A 24,488-nucleotide genomic window follows, 5' to 3' on the forward strand; every position below is an offset into this window, starting at 1 on the left:
TCAACTAATCCGGAGATTAGCCCTGCAGATGTTGTTGGACTTCATCTCTCATCAGATGCAGCCATGTTTAGCTACTCTTACTGTCATTCTTTCCCCGAAGGGTCACATTTAAGTGGTAGAACTTTACATGGAAAAGGTCCCAAACTCAGTCCCTGGTGTCTCCAGGTGGGACTGGGAAAGAAACACTGCCTAAAACCTTGGAGCTGCTGCTAGTGAGTGTACCCTTCTCTCTTATTAGTTCACTCTCACAGGTATTTTATAGGTGACTACACTGTTCTACTGTGTCCACTTCTTCCTATCTGGTAATGTTAGCATGGCCTGTTCCTCTTGTGAATTCTGTAGGGGGGGGGGGGAAGCAGATAAAAACTGGGCAAATAAATTAATATAAATCCCAGATCTTTAGATGGCTGAGCTCTTTCATTTTAGATATGTGGAGGAGCAGTTTTTCAGCACCACCTTGTGGAATTGGCCCTCAAGGAATGACTGGAGATGCCAAAGTGCGGTGCCCCAACTACAGTTCAGTTACCGGTATGTGTTATAAAAGGATCCTATGGTAAAGCTGCTCAGAGGTCTGAGAATTAATAGAGATGTACTCCTTTTGCCTATCTCCTGGTACAGGTCATCCACCAGGGCAGGGGTAGCCAACCTAGTGTCCTCTAGATGCTGTAGCCCAACTCCTATCATCCCTGAGCATTAGCCAACAACATCTAGAGGGCACTACATTGGCTTTTCCTATCCTAAGGTGACCAAGACAGTTTCAGTCCTGAAACCAGCTCAGAAGCTAGATTGGAAATGATAGCAGATAATCAGCCTCATCCAAGGAAGTTCAGAATTGGGCCATCACCACCACATGCTCAGGCACCTTGCTTGAGTATAGCACATTCAAAACTGGACCAGTGAAGGCTTCCACAGATGGGATTGCACAGTACTGGGGCCACACTTCCCCTCAGACATTATTAATTGCCTTGGCATCTATATAAAGCGTGTTAACGACATTTTTAATGCATAAATAATCCTGAGCTAGATGGTCCAGCTTGGTATAAGCCTGCTTTTTGTGTTCTTCTAAATACATTAGAAAACCAATTTGGAGTTGCTAACTTCCAAGGGGCAGCCTTTCTAAGAGAATTTCCACCCAAGCCAACCCTTGTCAACTCCTCTTGGTTGTGATGGTTGTTTTGTGTTTTGTGCATGTGGCTGCTGAGCAAGGAATTATTGGGCCACGCTCCTAAGTCTTGTTACAATTTCATTTTGAGAGTTCACTTCCTTGCTGCAGAGGCGTTTGCCATCCTGGTTGTCATGAGTGAAAGGTGATGTTTGTGCACACTAGTTTTTGTAAAGACATTTACAAGTGTTTACACCAAAAGTATATACAGCAGCCTTGTATATATTTCTATACCCGTGTGTGTACACACCAGTCTTGTAAAGAAACATGTCTAGGCCTATGTGTGTCTTATTCCATTGCTGTATCAAAACTACCTACCCACAACCTAAAGTGAAGTGGCAATTTGACAGAGATGCCTCTGCCTGTCACTTTGGATCATCTTTTGTCTGCTGTTGCATAAGGCAACCGAGAGAGTGAGGTCTTTTTGCCCTGAGCTTAGCTGTTGTGGACTGTTGCAGCATGTTAAATCCTGCATGTGCTGGGGCCCACTGGCCTCCACTTTGAATATGGGGAGGATGAGACTTCACTGTAACAGCTCAGCCAGAAGCTGCTGCTAACAATTTACTCAGCTTCTCTGGCTGGAGTTGTGTAAAAGGAGCTGTTGGACGTAATGACAGATTCCTCTGGAAGCTGCTGCCAGTTGGGTGCATGAGCCAAGCCATCCCACGCATCATCTCCTCCTGGAGGCCATGTGGTATAACTGGTGCTGTGCTTTGGGAGGTGCTGAGCAACCTTCGGGCCTGTGGCTCTAAGAGCAGCACGCCCTGAGCTGCGTGCCAGCTTGCTTGACTTGATGGCAAGAGCCTTAGTTAAAATACTTGGCTTTGGGCACTCTAGGGGTGAGCAGGAAGAGGAAATGAGGAGTTGTCCAAGAGTGAAAGCTGCTGTTGCTCTTGCTATGTGATTGTCCAAGTTATTGTCGGCTGCCTTCCTCAGAAGCTGGCACTTGGAGAGCCTCCCTGGTGACACAATGCTCTTTCGAGTGTGATGCTAGTTTCTGTGCATTGTCTGACCCATATGGTGGAAGCACAGGGAACCCATTTGCAGAAAAGTATTTATTATAAGGTGGGGAGTGATAAACACTTTTGGCTAATAGCATTGATGGTGATGCATCTCTCCTGTGCATGCAGCCACACAGGCCTTTCTTTTAACTCTTCCTCACCAAGTCACCTCCTGTGAACTCTCTTGAGACAGTTCCAGAGCTAGGCACGAATGCTGCTCCACCTTTCCCAGCACCTCTGTCCAGCTGCCTTGGGTGATTTTTGCAACCCCCACCCCTCATTCTGCCTGCCTTGTCTGTGTTTCAGCAGAATGATTTCTCAGAGCCTGTCAGTCAGCAGGCTTATTGGCAGTTCCTGCCATGCAGTGTTCTCAAGGCAAAAACTGCTGTGACAACATGTGATTCTCCCAAGCTGCTAAACAACTCTGCCTGACGTTCCAGCTTCTCTCTTATGTCGTGCCAGTGCATAGCAGCTGTACTGGGCTCCAGTGCCTCTGGCAGCAGTGCAAAGCCTGGTAATCTAAGAAACGCGTTCATTAAGGGACAGGTTATCTCGTGAGCAGGTCCCATAGCTGGCAGAGGGAATGTCTTGGCCAGGGTAGCCGCAGTGTTTGGCACAGACATTGCTACCGCTGCTGGCTGCTGGTTCTGGGTGAAGTAGCAGGGGCTACTCTGTGATTTCATGGGCTGCACGCCTCCATTTTATGAGAGCACAACACTTTTAATATGGTATTTTATCGCTAAATGTTTGGCAGCCTGACACAGTTGGACAGAGACTGCCTTTGGTTTTATTCTTTACTCCTTGGCAGTTGTGCAATGAAATCACTTGGTGTTCGTGAAGCACTTTCACTGCAAGTGGTTGAAAATGTTTATGTGGACATGCAGCAGCTCTCTTTCTCTCTTAACAATCCTGTAACAGGCGCTACTTCCAATACCAAGAAGACAACAACTACTGCAACCAGTGTACCCGCAGCTCCACAGCCATTTTTTTTTTTATGTTCCAAAGGGGTCCTTTAGAGGTTCCTCTGCAACTTGCTCAATAGGCTCCCCATGCTGCCATCTCCCTCTTGTCTTTTAAATTGGTCCATTTCACTTGTTCTTCCTGTGCTTCCAAGTAATTTAGCTGCAACAAGTTCACTGATGTGGCTACGTACGCCTATCTGAGATTTGAGTCAACAAAAATCTAGCCAAACAAAAAAACTTTTGTATTAAAAGGAGATGTGGGGGGGTTGTTCCAGCTTTATCATGTAGCTGGTTTCTGAAAACTGATACCAGTTTCTAGGAACTGGACATAAAGTTCCACCCTTCAATTTGGGCATCTCTTAGTTCCACACACACAATATGCCACAGGAAGGAAATCTTACCAATCCTTCAGCTCTGCCTTTCTCTGCCAGAGAATGCACATCCAACCCCATGCTGTACCACTTGCACGGCTGGTTGTATGGACTTAAATGTTACCAATACACCCAGCTGAGCTCCCTTAATTAGCACCCATGTTAGCTCTTTGATCCAAACTCTTGCTTGTGAAAAGCGTTTTTTGCTCCTGAAGAAGTGGCTTTTCCCTTTCCTCTTTGGTTTCCAGGCAACCTGGCCTTTTGCAAGATCACAGCACCCTGATGACGTCTGTGCTGCCCTCCCCCCTCATTCTTTCTCTCTCTCCCCCTCGGAGGTTCAGAGCTGAACACATGTGAGCTGTTTTTCCTCTTCCCTCCCACGTGCTATGGTACATGTGTGGGAAAAGGCAGCTTGGAGGACGGAACAGCTCCGCTTGGATCATCTGCTTTGTGCCAGGCCTTTCTGTATTTGTGTTTCCTTGATTAAAATGGTTGCCTCATGAACTCACTTCACATTGAGCTTTATGCTGCTCTTCCTGGAGGACCGAGGATGTGCTGCTGGCAATCTTTTCCCAGAGCATCCTGTACAGTCATGGTGGCTAGCAGGGGTGGTTTTGGCATAGATGGAAGCAGACTCTCTGAAGAGGTGACATGAAGGAAGTTCCTTCCAGGAATAAGTGGGTGTGGGATCTGAGCTAGCCCCCAAGCCAGTGAGGCTCTGATCTGGCCAGGAACCTGGTTGGAAACTCTGTACAAAGGCAAGGTCACAGGGAGGCAAGGTTAAAAGTAGCAAGGACAGGGATGATCCAGAAATAAGCAGGGCAGAGATCTGGAGTTGAAGAAGCAGGAATTTCCTGGTAATGTAAGCCTCTTGTTGAGTCCCCAGAATATGTGTGAGGTTTTGCAAGTAATGCAGACTGTGTGGAAATGCAGAGTTGTGGGCATGTGCAACTTGTGGTTGACCCCCATACTGAAAACTTGTACCATTCTGCCAGGCCAAGTCAGATCCTCCCAGGCAGAATAGCAGGGAGCTCACGTCGATATATTTATCCTTTTCCCCCTCTCCCTGCTTTTCAATGTGCCCCTGCTCCCAACAAGCCCCTGACATAGGGTTTTTGTCTTTGGCACACAACTGATTTCCTGGCATTCAAGGCCAAGGCAAACATCTTGGGAACAGGTTATCTGCAACTTTCCTCAAACAATTAGGATAAAAGTGCAGCGTTCTGGTCAAGAGCCAGGTTTGGGGTTCCTAAATGTATATCACCTTTGTCTTCCAGTTTAGAGCTTCCTTTCTTGGAGACAAAAGAGAAAACCTTGCACCAGGAGACCAGCTAGAGATTCCATTCCAGTCTCTCCAAAATTGTATTTATTTCATTCATTTGGTTAAAGTACTGTTACTCTACACTTCCCTGCAAAAAGGTTCTCAGAGTCATTACAAAAATCAGAGGCAATACAGCCCCTGCCCACAGTCTACAGTAGAGCTTTCCAAACTGTGTGTCGCGACACGTTAGTGTGTCGGCTGCAGTGTGTAGGTGTGTTGCGCGAACACTCCCTGTGCTCCTCAAGGGGCTGGAAAGGGGTTAGTTTAACCTCCAGTTTGCTAGTAAAACTGAATTACTGTGTCACAAAATGATGTATGTCTAAAAAGTGTGTCACCAACATGAAAAGCTTGGAAAGCTCTGGTCTACAGTCTGAAAGACATGGCATATAAGGGGAAAGAGATGGGGAGGGAAAAGGCAAGCTTGGGCACCAGTTCTGCAGTGGAATAGTTGAGGCAGTCTGATCGAAATACGGCTGCTGATTGACAGGTGGTAGAAAGCCAGAGGCAGCTTGTCTCCCAGCACAGGCGATGGCCTGCTTCCAGATGGCGTATGGTACGACCTATTTCTTATAAGGTTCACACAAATGATTGAACCAATCTAAAGTGCAGTAATAAGAATGTGTAATTTATCCTTTGGGAGGTGGTGGCGGCAAGTCACATCAGGGGATTTCTGCGGGGAATGCTGCGACTAAGCTGCTGTGAGTCGCTGCTGTCCCGCTGGTGCTCCTGGTACCCCTCTGCTGCCATTTCCTAGCATGCCATTGGTTCCCCAGGCAAACTGGCCACCTCTGCAAAGCTACAGATTGGAACAAAGACTCTTAGGGTTGGCATGCCAGACATCTGGCAGATCCTGTCAAGTGACTGCCTAATATTTGATGGCAGCCAAATATTGCCAACTATTCTCTGAATCCAAGAATGCAACACTTTTGCTAGTAGCTTGCTTGTTAATTTCCTGGTGATGTCATTTGTTAGCCAGGGCAGGAGTGAGAGCTGTTTGGCTCTTGAGTTGGGAGAAGTCAGTGCCAAGCGTCACAGCACAGGAAAGCTTCTCCTGCTGGCTGTCTGCTAAAGATAAACACAAGGAGTCAGCAGTAGTGAAAGGGTAAACTGCAGTTTTCTTTAAAATTGTAACTGTAGAGCAGCCATCCCCAACCTGATGTTTTGGACTACAACTCACATCATTCCTGACCACTGGCACTGGTTAAGGAGCCATTTGGTGCCTAGCTTTTATATCTAAATTTCTAACACTGTGTGGCTGGTAGCTGTTCATATCCCTATCCTCCATGGTAGCTGAGTTTAACAACATCTGGAGGGCACTTTGTTGGGAAAGGCTGCTGTTGGGTGATCAAAGCCAAAGAGAAGAATAATGTTTCAGTGAGTCATTCACTTTTATAGAAAACTTTTCTAACATTGGTGAAAGTTGGAATATAAATTGATATTTTTAAAAATAAAAAACAAGGCTAACTTTTGTAGTGAAACAATGAAATTACTGTAATTAATCTCTTGTAAGTAGTATAGTCATCAAATATTTTATTATTAAATTATTATTGCTGTACTAATCCCATATGCAACTCCCCTCTATTTTATCTGTTCTTGAATCAAAGGTTTGTGTTGAATTTGATTGTGGTTTTATTGCATATTTAGTGTTTGTCGATGTTATGGATGATGTCACGGCCACTGACCAGAACAGTAAAAGTATGATTAGATTTCATTTTGTTGTGCTAATGAAGTGATTTAAAAATATTTAGCCTGTTTAATTTGTATCCCTCACTTTCAGCATAAATTGCTAACAGAGCAGTAAGAAGCAGAACGAGTGTAATTTATTGATAAAATAAGGCATAAAACTAATTCAGTAAATTAAAACAATGAAGTAAAACTTCAGCTGCCTATTCAGATAGACTGGAAAACTGATCTACTCTAACCTAAGATCCCAACAGTAGCAATTCTTAAAAGCTGGGGAAAATGGAAATAGTTTCCCCTGTTACCTAAATGTTTGCAATGATGCTGTCAGGTGGACCTCCGGGGAGGACATTCCAAATGTGAGGAGACACCACAGAAAAGGTTCTCTCGCAACCATTAAAGAAAAAGTTCTCCTGCTCCAGTCACCACTCCATGAAAGTCCTCAGATTACTCTGTCAGTGGATGGGCTGATTGATATGGGGAATGGTGATCAAACAAATATCTGGGTCCTAAGTGATATAAAATTTTAAACTTTAAAGGCAAGCACTTTTAATTGAGCTCAGAAACTGACTGACAGTCAGTGGAGTTGTTTCAATACATGATCCCTTTGCCCAATCCCTGTTAGCTACTCTGTCCACAGTGTTCTAGACTAGCTGCAGTTTCTGAACTGCCTTCAAATGTAAAGCCATGTAAAGTACATTGCAGTTTTCCAGCGTTGAAGCTAGTAGGGCATGGATAACTGGCTAGGCTACCTCTACAGAAGGGGCTGCAGTCCGACCCCCATTGATAAAAGACCCCTTGTAACATGGAGGTTGCTTGAGCCAGAAGAGTGAGAGATTAATAGGACTCCCAGATCCTTTAAACCATTCAAATGCCCAACCCTATGAGTGCTTAAGGGCCTATATTCCAAATATGAATGTGCCTTTGGAGCCTGGGTGTTAGGAACTGCTAAATAGCAGATACTTGACATTTTGGATTCAAGTCCGAGGGAGCAGGTGGTGCTGTGGTCTAATAAACCACTGAGCCTCTTGGGCTTACTGATCAGAAGGTCAGCAGTTTGAATCTGTGTGATGGGTTGAGCTCCCATTGCTCTGTCCCGGCACCTGCCAACCTAGCAGTTTGAAAGCATACCAGTGTAAGTAGATAAATAGGTACTGCTGTGGCGGGAAGGTAAACGGCGTTTCCGTGTGCTCTAGCTTGCAGCAGGAAGGTAAGTGGTATTTCCATGCACTGTGGCACTTGTAACTGTGTCCCGTTGCGCCAGAAACGGTTTAGTCATGCTGGCCAGTGTTAGAAACTGAGTTATGAAAGCTAGGAGCTAAATGGCACCTTAAACCTAGGTTATGGATGCAACAACGGAATGTCTAGGCACACTTTTTTATAACAATAACACAAAGCTGAAAATGAATGAACTGCAGCTAAAATATTTTGTTAATTTTTCACATGGTCTAGTCCTTCCCCTGCCCTCCCCCCTAATATTCTTATGAGGGTCTCTTATCTCGTTTTCAGAGAGTAGGTGGAAGTGGGGAGGCAGAAAAGGGTCCTCCTTTTCTTCCACTCCGCAATTTTAATCTGAAATCTTAGGCGCAGTATTGTGCCCAGAGCTCAGAAACTGCTCACGTTAATGAAATTCCCTGTCACAAAATGCGCCTAGAACAGGCTTCCTCAAACTCGGCCCTCCAGGTATTTTGAAACTACAGTTCCCATAATCCCTGACCACTGGTCCTGCTAGCTAGGGATCATGGGAGTTGTAGGCCAAAAACATCTGGAGGGCTGAGTTTGAGGAAGCCTGGCCTAGAACAATGGGAGTTTTGAACACTGATGCTGGCCACATGACCAGAAAAGCTGTCTGTAGACAAATGCCAGCTCCCTCGGCCTGAAGCGAGATGAACGCCGCACCCCATAGTCAAGTTTGACTGGACTTAACTGTCCAGGAGTCCTTTACCTTTACCTTTACCTACCTTTATCCTCATGAGCACTGATGTTTAGCTGTGTCAGAATGCATTCCCTTCTCTTTCCCTCCAGTTCCATAGTTCAGGTGGATTGTTACCCCTTAGCCTTATTACTAGGTAGTTCTCATAGGAATTGCCATGTACCGAAGTGAGGGATGCGCAGAGAACTTTTCTTGGGTGGTTGCCTCTAGACCAGTGTTTTTCAACCTTTTTTGGGCAAAGGCACACTTGTTTCATGAAAAAAATCACGAGGCACACCACCATTAGAAAATGTTAAAAAATTTAACTCTGTGCCTATATTGACTATATATAAAGTAATTTTTCAATTTTTCCCAAGGCACGCTAGGCAACATCTCGCGGCACACTAGTGTGCCGCGGAACAGTGGTTGAAAAACACTGCTCTAGACCTTGACTGGGTGACTAGAATGAGGAAATGCAGGGGTTCATCTCAAAGAAGCAATCATTGGAAGATGTGCACATTTGGTTTTCCCGTTTCCTGCTATGTGATGCAGATACCCGGTAACTAGATTGCATTCTGAGGATCCTCTTCAATGACCGTGAGTTCTTAGGAAAGGACTGGGTGGGGAGAGCCTCTCCCGAGACTCCTTCTGGTTAGAGTTGTGAGTGCTTGAAGCTCCTCTGTGCTGGATGGGAATGCTTACCTCTGAACCTTTTCAGTTCTGTGCTCTTCCCAGTGAGGTCTTCCTGGTGCCATCATTAATGCCCTCCTTGCTGAATGTCAGACACATGACTGAGATTTTCTTGTTCTAGCAGACATTTTAAAGTAGTGTTTGGTTTTATGATAATTTTTTTTTGTTTTATTGTCCCATTTTCTGTGAATAGTTTTTATGTACACTGTTTAGAAATGTGAATAATTAAGCAGTATATGTCTTAAGTAAAATAAAAATAAACATCTTTTTGGTACCAGGGAAAAACTTCTTTCTTCTCCCAAGCATTTGATGGATCATGATGATTTTGTTGCTGTTTTACTGACTCTTTTCTATGGAAATTAGTATGGGTTTTGTTATAATGTATTGCTGTTTTTCTGATGTTTATGTTCTGCTTTATGTTTTTAAAGTTTTTAAAGTCACTTTGATATGCTTTACATAGCAAGCAACTAATAAATTGAATAAATCAAAATAATAACTGGCAGAATGCAGCCAACTTAGTGTGTGTGCGATGCAACAGGTCACTGAAGTGAACTTGTCTTGTCAATTACCAGCAAATCTGGGTTCTGCTATTCAGCAACAGGTGACAGTTTTTCTCCAGAATTAAATTACTTCAGGTAAGGTTGCCACACGTCCAGGAAAACCCAGACATGTCCCCTTTTGGGGGGCAATATCCAGGTGGATTTAAAGGAAATGTCTGGGGGGGGGGCTGCTCTGAACACTGCAGCCACTGCCAGCCCGAGCCAGGGAAAGAGGCGCATGGGCGTGGTGACACCTCCTCGCGCCTGTGCACCTCTTTCCCCAGCTTGGGCTGGCAGCGTCTTGGGCTGTCCTCTTTTTTGCTCTTCAAGATATGGCAAGCCTACTTCAGAACTAGTATAATCAGAAGTTTGAGGGAAGGGAGGAATGCTTGTGTTGCCTGGAAGGTCAACTTGGTATCTCTTCTCCCAGAGCAAGGAGAGAAAATAAAACTGAACTACAATGTCTGATAAACCTCATACTACTTTGACCATTGTCCACTGTGTGGTGACTCCTACAGCTAGCTTTGGGGCTTCACCTGTACCACCAGCCACACACAGTGGCCTGTTCACAGATGGTGGTGTATGTGCAGGAAAGGAAGGTGGTCTAGGTAGCGCTTTTCTCTGCTCAGGTTTGTTTTTTTTTTTTTTATAAGATTTTATTATTTTCCAATAGAAAAAAGAGAACAGAATATAACAACAACACATAGCATAAACATCAATAAAAAAACACAATAAACATTGAACAAAATCAACAATAAACAATAAACATAATCAACATTGAAAACAATAACAACAATAGAAACATAAAGATTACATATACAAACCTTAACCAATATCTTTCTTTGAATATTTCTTATTTCTAACTTCTCTGTTTGGGGACTTCCCCCGTTCCCTCCACTGTCTTCAGAAAACATATACTTCTTCAAGGTAGCTTTATATATTATTCAATTCACTTTTGCCCAAATTTTAATATACTTAACTTTCACTTAGTCAAATATCTCAATCACTATGTATCTTATCTTAACAGCCTATCTTAACATATTTTGACATATACATCTTTCACATAGCAACAATTCCCCTTACCATTCATATCTAACACATATCTACCAAAGCCGATGTTCTGTTTAATTCTGCTCAAATATTCAGTTTAACTGATTTAACCAAATAGTCTTTGAATTTTTTCCACTCCTGCGACGCCTTCCCCTCCCTCTGGTCTCGGATTCTGACGGTCAGTTCAGCGAGTTCCATATATTCCATCATCTTCATCTGCCATTCCTCCACCGTTGGTATCTCTTCACCTTTCCATGTTCTTGCCAATAAAATTCTAGCTGCTGTTGTGGCATACATAAAAAACACTCTATCCTGACTGGGTATCTCTTCATTGGTTATGCTCAGGAGAAATGCCTCTGGTTTCTTACAAAAGGTAACTTTCATTACCTTCTTAAGCTCATTATAAATCTTGTCCCAGAAGGCACTTACCACTGGGCACAACCACCACATATGAAAAAAGGTACCTTTCGCATGTTTACATTTCCAACATACATCTGACATTTTGGTGTTCATCTTAGCAATCTTAACTGGTGTCAAGTACCATCTATAAACCATTTTCATTATATTTTCTCTTAGACCATGACAAGCAGTAAATTTGATACCTTTTTGCCACAATCTCTCCCAGTCATCCATCATAATATTATGTCCGACATCTTTTGCCCAATCTATCATTGAAGATTTAACCAGTTCGTCTTTTGTGTGCCACTCTAGCAAAAGATTATACATTTTGGAAAGGTTTTTAAAGTTCGATTCTATCAGTTCTGTTTCCAGTTTTGATTTTTCTACTTGAAAACCAGTTTTTTTGTCCATTTTAAATGTTTCATAAACCTGATAGTAGTGCAGCCAGTCGGGGACCTGACTTTTTACTTGATCATAGCTTTTTAGCTTAAAAGAGTCCCCTTCCTGCTGCAATATGTCCATATATCTTAACCAGTTTGCAGACATATTCGGTCTCTTATATGCCTTGGCCTCCACTGGAGAGATCCATCTAGGAGTCTTTCTCTCAAACAAGTCTTTATATCTAGTCCAAACCTGATATAGGGATTTTCTCACAATATGAGACTTAAAAGTTCTGTGGATTTTAGCCTTGTCATACCAAAGGTATGCATGCCAACCAAACATATTATCGTGTCCCTCCAAGTCCAACACATCAACGTTCTCTAGTTTAAACCAATCCTTTAACCAGCAAAAGGCCGCAGCTTCAAAATAAAGCCTTAAGTCCGGCAGGGCAAAGCCTCCTCTGTCTTTAGAGTCTGTTAAAATCTTAAATTTTATTCTTGGCTTTTTGCCCTGCCATATAAATTTCGATAGGTCCTTTTGCCATTTTTTGAAACAGTCTAATTTGTCCAAAATTGGTATGGCTTGGAATAAAAACAGCATCCTTGGTAGGACATTCATTTTAACCACTGCTATTCTTCCCATTAACGACAATTTGAGTCTTGTCCAAATCTCCATGTCTTTTTTTATCTCCATCCACAGTTTTTCATAATTGTCCTTATACAGGTTCAAGTTCTTACTTGTGAGATTGATACCTAGATATTTTACGGATTTGACAAAATTGAGGCCTGTGGCTTCTTGAATTCTTTGGATCTGTTCTGCACTCATATTTTTACCTAAAACTTTGGTTTTCTGCTTATTTAGTTTAAAGCCAGCTACAAGTCCAAATTGTTCAATTAATTCCAAGGCTCTGGGGACACTGCCTTCTGGTTCTTGCAGGGATAGCATCAGATCATCCGCGAAGGCACGTAATTTGTATTCCTTCTCTCCCACTTTAATTCCTTTTGTCTGTTTATCTTTCCGAATCATATTCAGAAGGACTTCCAGGACCGTAATAAAAAGTAAAGGGGAGATAGGGCACCCTTGTCTTGTTCCTTTCTCTACTTCGATCTCCTCCGATATCACACTGTTTACAATAACTTTTGCTCTTTGTTCTGTATAAATGGCCTTTATGCCATTTAAAAATTTTTCTCCAACTCCCATCTTTTCCAAGTTCTTTTTCATAAATATCCAAGATACTTTATCAAAAGCTTTCTCTGCATCAACAAACAATAGTGCTGCGTCTGTGTTTATGTCTCTCTCCAGTTTTTCTAAAATGTCCACAATGATCCTCGTATTATTACTTATTTGCCTTCCTGGCAAGAAACCTGCTTGGTCTCTATGTATATAGTCTTTCAACACTCTTTTCAACCTTGTAGCCAAAACATTTGCAAAGATTTTATAATCCACATTCAAAAGGGATATTGGACGGTAGTTTTTCATTAGAGTCTTGTCAGTATCTGGTTTTAAAATCAGTGTGATAAAGGCTTCTTTCCACGTCTCTGGTGCCCTATCTCCTTCTAGTATTCTATTGCAAATTTCTCTTAATGGCTGTGATAGCCAATCTTTCAATGTCTTGTAATATTTTGCTGTTAATCCATCCGGTCCTGGAGCCTTCCCCAGTTGCATGTTGTTTATTGCATCTTCTATTTCTTGTGTCGTTATTGGGTGGTTGAGAGTTATTAGTTTTTCCTCTGGGACCTTTTGCAGTCCATTCTTCTCCAGAAATCGGTCTATCTCTGCGTCATCTATCTTCTCCTCCTTGTACAGTTGTTTATAGAATCTCTGGAAACACCATCTGATTTCCTCCGGTTTCTCTACATTTTTTCCATTTACTACCAATTTACTGATGACATTTGCCTTTTGTCTTTTCTTTAATTGCCAAGCTAGTAGTTTTCCACATTTATTTGCAGATTCAAATGTTCTTTGTTTCATCAATTTCACTTTCCATTCGATATCTTGATTCATGATATTAGCATATTGGGATTGCAAGTATTTGATTTCTTTTTGAATTTTAACACATCTGGGATGTCCTCTTAGTTCTTTTTCCTTTTCTTTGATTAATTTCAACAGTCTCTCCATCTCTGCACTTTGTTGTTTCTTCTTTTTTGCCTTTTCACTAATGAGGAATCCTCTCATTACCGCCTTACTTGCATCCCAGACAGTCCTTTTCTCCACATCTGAGTTCCAATTGATTTGAAAATATTCTTTCATCTTTTTCGCCGCTCTTTCTACTAGCTTGGTATCTCTCATCAATGCATCATCCATTCTCCACCTAAAAGAATCCTTGGAAATCATTTTTAGGTTTACCTGTACCGGATTGTGGTCTGAAAGCGTTTTAGGACCGATTTCTGCTTTTTGTAATTTTGGAGCCAATTCATTCGAGATCCAGATGTAATCTATCCTCGACCATGACTGCTGAGATTCGCTGAAGTACGTTGCCTCTGTTTCTGTGGGATTTTTTAATCTCCAAGAATCTACCAAGTTCAAATTATCCACCATTTCAAAAAAAGTCTTTGGGAGTTTCCCGTCGTTTGTTAATTTTGTTCTTTGAGATCTGTCCATTAATGTGGAAACTGCCCCATTAAAGTCTCCAAGGCAAACTACCTTATAGTCCAAATAATCCAACAGCAAGTCATGGATTTTTTTGTAAAAAATCGACTTTCCATCATTTGGTGCATAGAGTCCCAGGATTAAAAATTTTTCGCCTTGTACATTAATTTCAATTGCGATGTATCTCCCTTCTTCATCTTTAAATAGCTGTCTTGGGCTATATTTCTCCTTTGCATAAATCACTACTCCTCTCTTCTTGACCTTATCCGATGATATGAATTCTTGGCCTAATTTTTGGTTCTGTAACAATCTTCTGTGACGCCGAACTATGTGGGTTTCCTGTAGACATATTATATCCAAATTCTTCTTTTCTATGCTGTAAAACACTCTGCGTCTCTTTGGTCTCTGGTTTAATCCCCGAACATTCCAAGTCATTAACTTGAGCGCCATTTCTTTGTTTATTCCTCTCCTCCAGTTGCCTGTCCTTTCTTATCTTGTTCTGGATCTTGGCTTGGTCCTGGTGGTCCCGGCGGTGGTGGGAATACTTCTGGAAACTTGTAGAGCTGTGCTGGATCCAATGGAGTTCCTTTGAAATGTTCCAGATGCTTGTCCAGAAACTTTTGCTTATCCGCCAAGGACCTTATTCTTATCTTTTTCCCTTCAAACGTGAATGCCAGGCCTTCTGGAAATTCCCAACTGAAGGAGATTTTTCTTCTTCTTAGCTCCGTCACCAGGTCGTTATAGGGAGCTCTTTTATCTAAAAAGAATCTGGGGATATCCTTGTAAAAAATTACTTTATTCTGCTGTACCACCAGGTTGTTTCTATAGTGTAAATCCAGAAAATAGTCTCTGTCGTGCCTATCGTGTAGCACAATCAAACAGTCACTGACTGTTTTAGTGCTTTTCTTTCCTCTGGAACCTCTTGGTCCGAATCTGAAGGCCTTCACTATGCGTGCTGAGACGTTTACCTCTTCCAACTCCCAAAAAGTCGAGAATAGTTTCACAATATAGGCTTTCAGGTCTTCCCCCTCCAATTCTGGAAGACCCCTTATTCTTAGGTTTCCTTCTCTCTGATGTAGTTGCAAAAAAGCAAGAGACTCTTCCACAGTCCTCTGTCGTGTTCCAATATTTTCAATCTGCTCCAAATCTAAATTGTCCAATTTTTCCTCCACCTTTTTTATTTTTTCTCTGACCACTTTAATTTCCTCCGAGTCTTTTTTTAACGTGGTCACCTCCTGCCCAATTTTATTAATTTCGTCTCTGTTCTTTCTTACGTTTTCCTCAATTTGGCCAATCGATTTTTCTAACGTTTGGGTGGAGGCTTTAATATCAGCCTTAATGTCCACTTGAAGCTTTTCTATTGCAGAGTTGACTGTTGTATTCACTGATGCACCAATAGCATTAACCGATTCTTGTGTTTGCTTCAACCCTTCGGTGACACTTTTTAGGCCTTCTGCAATTTCTGCAACACTTGCAGCCAATTTCTCCATTTGTTCCTGTAGAGTTAAGGAAACAGAGCCTTTCCTTTTTTCAGAGCCAGTTCCTTTAGATCTAAGTTCCATTCCTTGTGGGCTCTGTAACTGTAATCTCAAGGTCACTCCAGTTGCTATAGTAACAATCTCAGACATTCACAGCAGAAGACCAACAGTCCCAAAAGTAAACACCAGGTGGCCTGCAGCTAGCCTTCTGAGAACAAAGAGGCTGCTGAGCCAGGAGTCCACAATAGTCCATAGATCCAACTTTTAGGCAAAGAGTTCAGATTTTTCAAAATTGTAAATTCCTTAAAGCCAAGAAGAGTCTATTTTAAATAGCCCAAGCCAGTAGCTGTTTTCTCACTTGCAGTGTAACCGCCAAGTCTTTAAAGTAACTTGTATCTGGCTGTAAAAGAGTCAAAGTATCTCCACTGGTAAACAGTCACTGTAACGCTGGAACACCAACAAAGAAAAAATGGCAACAATATAACCCAGCCCGCTACTGACCCAGAATCCTAATCCAGAGGGTGAGGGGCTTCTTCTTTTGCCATATCAACTGTTTTTGGAACTTTAAACAAACTTTAAACAACTTTTAAATCACTTTTAAAAAGTTTGGCAGAGTTCGCAAAACTTTCCCGTTAGCCGCGGCTTTGATCCTTTAGCGCTACCAAGCTCGCGCAAACAGTTCAAAGGGAACAGGCTTCCTTTTAGAGTTTCCTCTGCAAGCAGTGCTCTTTAAACTTGTGAAATAATCCAAAATTTTGACTTACAGAGTTTCTTTGGAAGTTTCTATGTAGGAAGTGCCGGGTGCTCAGGTCTGGCGGGATCGCTGCTTTGATCCTCCGCAGGCAGCCGCTTCTTCAGTCCCGTGCTGGAGCTCCGCTCACCCGATTCTCCCCCTTACGAGGGTAAATCGGGAGCGAAGACAGCACGTCTGGGACCCACGAAGCTGTCGGTCCACGGGACGCTCTTCCCGTGGCTTTAAGGGACCCGTGGCGCAGGCACGGAGCTCCCTATCGCCTAACGGAGGACGGAGCCATCGGACTCCCGTCCGCCATTGACTCGGCACCTAACCGGAAGTCCTTGGGGTGATTTGCATACTTATCCTCTTGTACCAGTCACCCCCAAGCTGCCAATTTTCTTGTCTGCCTTTAGCAAAAGCTACCTAGTTCTCTGCTCAGGTTTGAACTAGGTAGCTTTTGCTAAAGGCAGACAAGAAAATTGGCAGCTTGGGGGTGACTGGTACAAGAGGATAAGTATGCAAATCACCCCATTGTCCTGTGTTTGGAATGCATTGCCGCTTAACAGAATTATTTGGTAATAAACTCCATGGCAGAGAGATTTGGGTGTGTAAGGGTCAAATGCAAGCAAGCCCCAGGGCTTTACTGAGACTGCCTTGACACCTGGACGACTTTTCCCTGTACTGTATCTGGAAATTGCAGGCTTACAGGAAGTCTGACAGTGTGAGCTGGGGCAGGCACAGGAAATAGCAGCTTTGCAGTTGGTACCTTTTATCCAGAAAGACTCCAAGACTGTGCCTCTCACCCTCTTTGTCACTAAATGCACCCAACCCCCACAGAGGAGAGCACCAAGGTTTCAGATGGGCTGCCTTCTTAGGGGGGTTTACATTTGCCACTATTAAAATGCAACCTCCCCCTCTAGTCAGTGTTGGGCCCTTTCTCCACCACCACCCCTGACAATGAGGAATAGAACAGAGTTCTAAACTCTTAATTGCCCTCAAAATAATCCTATTTGTGGAACTGGTACAGAGTCGGGATACGTCATTCCTTTTGAGAATTGAAAAGAACTCCAGTGCTTTTACAGGATAGCTTCCACTAGAGCTTGCAAACAGAAGCAGATGGCAAGGCCATGGCAGGGAGGCATGGTGACCGAGAGAGCAAGGCCATAGTGGTGATGCCACCTTGCTTGACTTGAATGTGCACATGGTCTCAGGCAGGGCGTAGTGACAGCATGCTTGGAAGCCGTGTGCTGCGGTGTGATCCTGAGAGTTGCCCAATGCTGATGGAGGGTTTGTTATATAAGGTCACCAACAAAAGCGTCTAAGTTCAGAGCCTTGTCTCCAGCTGAGATTTATGTGCGTCTGCCAATAAAAATGGGCTCCAGATGTGAGTAAACGGCCCAGAGCTCTTTGAATGGCTGCATTTTCCTCACTTGATCTGGATTTAATTTGAGGCTGCAGAGCAGCAAAAGTGAAACTTCCAGTAGTCGCTTAATACTACGGCAGAAAGGCAAAAGGCAGCAGCAAGAGGCTTGGTGGTGGTGGTGGTAAAACAAAACAAGCCACAAGACTCTCCCCTTCACAGCAAAGTTGTTGAAATTATTTGCCCTAAAACTCTCTTTAGCTTCCCCACTCCCAAAAGCTGCTGGGCCCTGCCACTCCACACCCCAAATGTGTGGCAATTTTGTGTCCTGATATTCTTGGCCTGGAGAGTGCTTGATTTGGATTTAAAGTGTTGGTTGTTCATCAGAGGTGGCAGTCTTGACTTTTTATGCTCCAGCTTCCTCTGTGACTGTGACATGCAAGCTGTGGCCCCAGGGGGAATTTTGTAAGGAATTTTGGGCTTGGAGAAGAGTGCTCTGGGGCCAGAGAACTGGCTTCCCATGGCAGTCTGGTTTTCTGAGACAATGGGTGATTATTGTGGTGTTGATGTCCACTACTGCCACCTATTGGCTGCTTGCACACATAATGGGATGGAAATGCTGCTTCTAGAACCCTGAAAGATCCAAGCCTTTACTGGCTTGGACAGGACAGCTTAAGAGGGAGCAAATTTCATGGAAGGCCTGATAACTTGCAGCACTCAAAATAATAGATTCTTTTACTTTTTAAGACATTGTAATTCTCTCCCTTCTATTCAAAATCCCCACAGTGGTTTACAGTAATGAACAAAAGCAGGATAAAGTAATGAAAGGCAGTGTTCAACAAGTCTCACCAAAGGGCGTAGGGAATACAGAGGTTAAACATGCGAAAAACAAAAACGTCTTTGCCTGCTGCCTAATGACTGCCTCCTAAAAGGCAGATGGTATTCACACCCCAATAATTAGGTATTTGTAACCCCTGGGCCCAGACTTTCACCCCATTCTGGTAGGTTAAAAAAAAAGGCAAGGATCAAGCAAGCATGTTATAAGCAGTACTCCTACAAGCATTTTGTCCATGTCTACAGGCCAAAGAAACTGAAATACATGCCTTAATACTAGATGGTACTCTGGACCCATCCACAAACTGTGGTGCTGAACTTGTGGAGTCCAGGTTGAATGGCTGCTGTTGGGCATCTTTTTCAGAATTGCAGTTGCTGTTTTAATAGGCTTCTATGGGCCTTTTGTGACTCTTGGGTGGCACTTGATTGAGCAGACACAGGGCATAGTAGTTCATCTGCATTGGCATTTCGGTCCCTCTGCTCTTCATTTACCTGATCAGTTCCCAGCTGATAGGGAGAGAAAAACCTGTGTCTGGTCAAGTTGTTATACAGTCGTCTGTGGTGGGAGAACTGTGAGCTTTCTGGGGAGAGAAGGGGGAGCTTCTGTGGAAAAGATGGAGCAAAGAATCAGTGGGGCAGGTAAGTTCATGATGTGCCAAAGGGCTCTCTCATTCCAACCTGGAGTCCTTTGTGCAGCTGACCTACTTCTGTTTGTATGGCTGCTGCTGTCATAGTCTCTGCACGTGTTAGACAGTGGGATGTTTTGTCCAGTCCTGCTTGGGTTTCATGTTGCTTGAGCAGGAAATACCACTTTCTACAAGAAGTAAAGCTGCACGAGAGCATTGTGGTTTCTTTTGCTGTTCCTTGCTGCCCATCTGGGATGGGCTTGATGACTTCAAGGCCAAGCAACATGGAGGCCTTTTGCTTTCTCATTTGGAAACATCATTGAAGTGGAAGTGCGGGGGTGGGGGTGGGACCTAAATTCTGCCACCCCTTTGTATTGGCATGGATTTGGTTTACATTCTAGCAGGTAGATACGAGTTTCAAGGAATCCTGTCTGGATGTTACTCCCACTTGAAATTGATAAACAGGATGTTTTCATTGATTCCTCATTGTGCCAAATGGGTGTTGCCTTCCGTGTAAAGAGATTGATGTTGCCTCTAGTGTGCCGTATTTTAATTTTTTTTGTATGCTTAGCTCACCTCTGTTTTCCAGTGGTGCAGCAATAAAACTGCTTGCACATTTGCAAAGCTAAGCAGGGTCCAGTATGGTTTCAAATCAGATGGGGGACTGTGTGTTGAGATTCCTGCATTGCAGAGAATTGGACTAGATGGCCCTTGGGGTCCTCTCCAACTCTCCAATTCTATTACTGTACAGTATTCTGACACTTTAGCTTGCTAAATAGTGGCAATTCAGAAGCAGAGTCAGTCAGGTTTTTCCTTGAGCAGTGCAGGCTGTTAATCTAACAAATATTTCTGGATATACCAGTAGTTTCTTCCTTGTGTCTGTCAGGAAGTGTGGTTCCATTGCCTGTGTTGCCGTACAACATTGGAACACAGCCTACAAGGTTGTAAGTGCATTGTAGAGTAGGTAAGAGCAGTCCCCTCCTTTCTTTCTTAGAGGGACAGTGGCAGTGTTAAAAACTGGGATAGAAAAGCACCGGGGTTAAGGGCACCAAAACAGAATGTCTAGTCGCCACGGGGGGTGGGTCAGCAGCACTTTTTATTTATTTATTTTGATAAGCATGAATTAATATGCAATTCACATAAATGACACATCATTAATATCACATTTTTAACAGAATTATTAATACATGTTTAATTGGGTGTTTGCAATAAAAATATTGGCACCATTCTTCAGTTTTCAAAAACTCTACTCTTTATTGTTAAACCCCTTAACATGTTGTCTGTCCTTAACATATACTTCGAGACATCAAAGCATATACATTTCAGTAATCCTTGAGTACCAGCCAGATGCAAAAAATGGCACCCAGACTTTTTGAGGTGCTCGCAAATGGGGAATCTTTAGGTGCAAAATGCACCTGGCACCCTGTTAATTTTCAGCCCTGGACAGTAATATTCAGTCACAGAAACTTGGGGAATTTGTGAGCAAGCAGCACTATTCCACAAGTTAGTGAGGAGTGATCCTGTGCCTCTTGCAACATTTGGCTGGGCTGTTCTCTCTTCAGTGAGCCCAAAAATGGCACGTTTGTAGCTTTCTTCTGCTTTTCCGATTGTATATGTTATAAACATGGGGAGTATCAGAGCTATAGGGATGAGTGTTCTCACTCTGCTGCTGTCACTGTTCTAGCAACCCTTCATGAGTTGGAGGGCACTTTCTGAAGTGAGGAGTCTGTTGTACTCATGTTGCTGTCCCCCATTTTAGAACCCTGATTTTTCCAGGGTTCTAGAATGTGCAGGGCACCTCCGTAAGCGGAGGAAGGCTCCCTGTTTTGCAAGGTCACCCTCCATGAGTTGAGAGGCAAGTGGAATAGTAATGGTAAGCTCACATTCTCATCCCCACAACTCTCCCTGTATGTTTACTGCATACACAGTCTCAGTGCCTGTTTTATTTGTAACGTGGGACTACTCTTGTGTATCACACTCCTGCAGGCATTATTCTTTCTCATTGCAATGTAGGAAGGTTTCATGTGCGCGCTTAGCACCGTGGAAGCTGCAAGCCCTCACAGGAGGAGCTGCTTCCAGGAAATTGGCACTTGCACGTCTCTTTTGGAAGTGAATGTGCTTTCAAGGGGAGAGGATTATTTTCATTAAAATTGTGTGGTGTCAACTTTGGAGCCAGGGTCTGTTCTACCCAGCGCTCTTTGTCCAAGTTGTGCTGGAATCGGAATGGCTGGCTGGCTTTCTAATTAGGAGACCTTTCCTGCCTAGCAAAGTTTCCAGTGACTATTAACATGAGGTCTGCAGAGTGCTGGCTGCTGGTCTGAGCCAGAGGCATTTGCACCCCGTGGAATAAGCAGACAATACTGGAGTTACTCTACAGCCAGCAATTTTCTATGCTGGAGCAGCCTAAAGAATCCCTGGCTTGCTTTGCAAGTGCTTCAGAGTCTCTGTTCCAGCCTTCTGGGTGAAATGGCACGGTGGTGGAAAAGATGTAGCATCCCACTCCAGGGTGTCTGCACTGTGGCGTTTTTGAAGGCGGACAAGCCCAATAGTTACACGCCATCCTGACCTACTTTGGGAAATTGTAGGTCAAAAGCCAAGGCATTCTAGCTTCACTGACCTTTTATTCCATAATGGTAGACTAGAGGATCTTGGAACTTGGGTGCAATGCAAGATCAGCCAGAGCCAGCAGTCATGCAATCCACAATATCGGGTACATTGGAACACTTGTTTGTGGCTCAGATGAAATTGTTTGCTCTTGGAAGACAGCAGTGCTCTTAAACACCCCAAATCACTTTCTCCTACAAGTGTCAGAATAATTCAAAACCAGAGTGGTGCAGATGGAGGAGATGAAACAGGTGGTGTACCTAGGCAAGTGTGTGAGAAGTTCCACCAGGGCTGCTCCTCACAGCTCTTTGGCTGTTACTCATACCATCTTTTCAACATAAGCAGTAGACCTCCCTTTGCCTCTTGCTTCAGCAAGCTTCAGCAGGGGCCTGAGAGGTGGCACACTGGCAGTTGGAGGGTGGGGACAAGCCTCTTCTGGCCTGGATTTTAGCCCCCTTCTCCCTCTAATCCATGGGTAGGCAAACTAAGGCCTGGGGGCCCAATCGCCTTCTAAATCCAGCCCGCGGACGGTCCGGGAATCAGTGTGTTTTTACATGAGTAAAACGTGTCCTTTTATTTAAAATGCATCTCTGGGTTATTTGTGGGGCATAGGAATTCGTTCATTTTTCCCTTCAAAATATAGTCCGGCCCCCCACAAGGTCTGAGGGACAGTGGACCGGCCCCCTACTGAAAAAGTTTGCTGACCCCTGCTCTAATCCCTGCAGAGGGGAGAGCACCACCAGCTGGGCTCCTATAAATTCATTGCTGAGCAATGCAGAGGAATGTTCAACTGTAAAACAGCACCACCTGTGAATTAGCATTACTTGCACTTGCTCCCAATGGAGCTTTGAAGTCTGTTTCAGAATTATGCCCCTAACTTCTCCCCAGCAGAGTGTTGGGTAGTTCTCCCAACCTTGCTTCTCAAGCAATTGGTTTCTCAAATTGTGAGTTTGAAGTTTGGACAGAAGGAAAGGGGAAGGCAGCTTGGATTTTGAAGCACTTCTAATTGGTGGCAGCATGAGTGCTGGGAGCTGGCATAGTTCCTGCAGATGCTACACGCTTTGTTAGCGTCCCATAATGGGATTGTTAATTTCCCTGGGCTTTTGTTTTGGAGTTTCGCTACTGAAGGGATTCTGTTTGTAGATTAGTTTGACACTTAATTGTGGCCACAGTCCAGTGGATTGAGCAGAATCTGGGTCAACCTGTGCATGAACCTGAGGCACCTGTGGAGTATATGGGGCTGACTACCCTGAGCTTACTCAGCTGCAGTTGGTGGAGACTGTACACCCCATTGGTCACCATCCCCAGCCAAAACCTTGAATTGAGAAGATGACTACCTCCAGGGATGACTTGCTAACACCTATGGCTTCCTCTGAAAGTAAATGGGTAATACCGATTGAAGTATCAGGAGCCTCAGAGGCAGGTTTGCCAATGGGTATACACTTCATAATTATCCAGGAAAACTCACTTGGTAAATGTTCAGATGAGCTGGGGGTTACATTAAGGGATATTTTAATCCTTTTCTTCCCTAGTAACAAGACTCAGGGGAAGCACACCAAATTCTCTGACAATCTTGCTGTTGAGACTGCAGCATCCTGCTGATCTGTCCCACTGAATTTATAATGGGAGGAGTCATTTGGGTTGGAAGTTGTCTGAATTCTGGAGGTGTCACCTAGGTCTCTTTGCCAATGCTTACTGTACACACATGGCTGGTGCTGGTGGAGAAATTAGCTCTTTTTGATCAGCCTACATCCACATCTAAATGTGCTTTGTACAAAGTAGGCCAGCTAGCTGGAAGGGAAGGGGTCTTTGCTCACCTGAAAAGGGCACTGAAAAGGGAAGGAGGAGGAGAGAGATGCATCAGTGACCTATGATTCTGCGTTTCAGGGAAGGGTGGGGTAGTGGTGAAGATTTGACTGGAAAAACATTTCGCTGGCTGAGCAGCAAGACGAGAGCTGCTGTGCTCAATCTACTTCCCTACCCGTGAAAAGGCTTTGCTACGACATTTGTGCCAGAAAGGCAACAGTGACTTGGGTTTCACGTGGAATTGGACATCTCCATGGGGACGGGTAAACAGGCAGCTTCAAACACTGTAGAGCATGCCTCAGTGAGGACATTTGTCAGTGTGGAATGAGACACTTGCTGTTCCAGGCAGAGCAGTAGAGGAAGCAGTAATGAATGGGCTGGGTAGAGGACAGCAGCAGATTCCTCTAGGCAGGTGTCACTGACTAGCACTTACCACTAGTAAGCAGGCAATAGTCCTGTGTGTTCTGTTTGCATGCATGCTGGCATAATTCGGGTGTACAGAAGACATACCATGCTATGAGAAATAAGTGCACGTAACATGAATAGAGTGGCCTAGATCTAGGAAATCTTGAATTTATCAGGGCCTAGACAGGATTCTCTTTGATTACATATGCCCTACTAATAAAATGGAAATATACATGTTGGGCTACTAGCAACCTGGACTCTGTTTTCTAACTATTTCACACTGTGATCGTGATGCTTTAATCTTCAAAGGACACTTAATTGGAGTTCTTTCTCTCTTTTTAAAAACTGCTTTGGAGATCTGATGCTTTAGGCTTGCTTGTGTGGGGTATCTCACCAAAGGGCTACAACCAGGAGACTAGTCCTGGTTAGAATTATCCATGTATCCTGGAATTTAAGAGGTTAAGAAATGGGTGCTAGGTGACCTGCGTTTTTACAACTGGAAAGTGGCCCCATGAGATGCAACTAATTTCTGGTCCACATCTCTAGAAAATGGAATGTTTTGGATGTTTATGGTTTAAAATG

At 43.7% G+C, this 24,488-nt stretch overlaps 1 protein-coding gene across 3 annotated transcripts in view; it reads left to right on the top strand.

Moving 5' to 3' along the window:
- Positions 1-24,488, top strand: part of SIK3 (SIK family kinase 3) — a 96,406-nt gene that overhangs the window by 34,639 nt on the left and 37,279 nt on the right. The gene's annotated exons all lie outside the window — the stretch shown is intronic.

Source organism: Lacerta agilis, chromosome 15 (genome assembly GCF_009819535.1).
Source record: "Lacerta agilis isolate rLacAgi1 chromosome 15, rLacAgi1.pri, whole genome shotgun sequence".
Lineage (NCBI taxonomy): Eukaryota > Metazoa > Chordata > Lepidosauria > Squamata > Lacertidae > Lacerta > Lacerta agilis.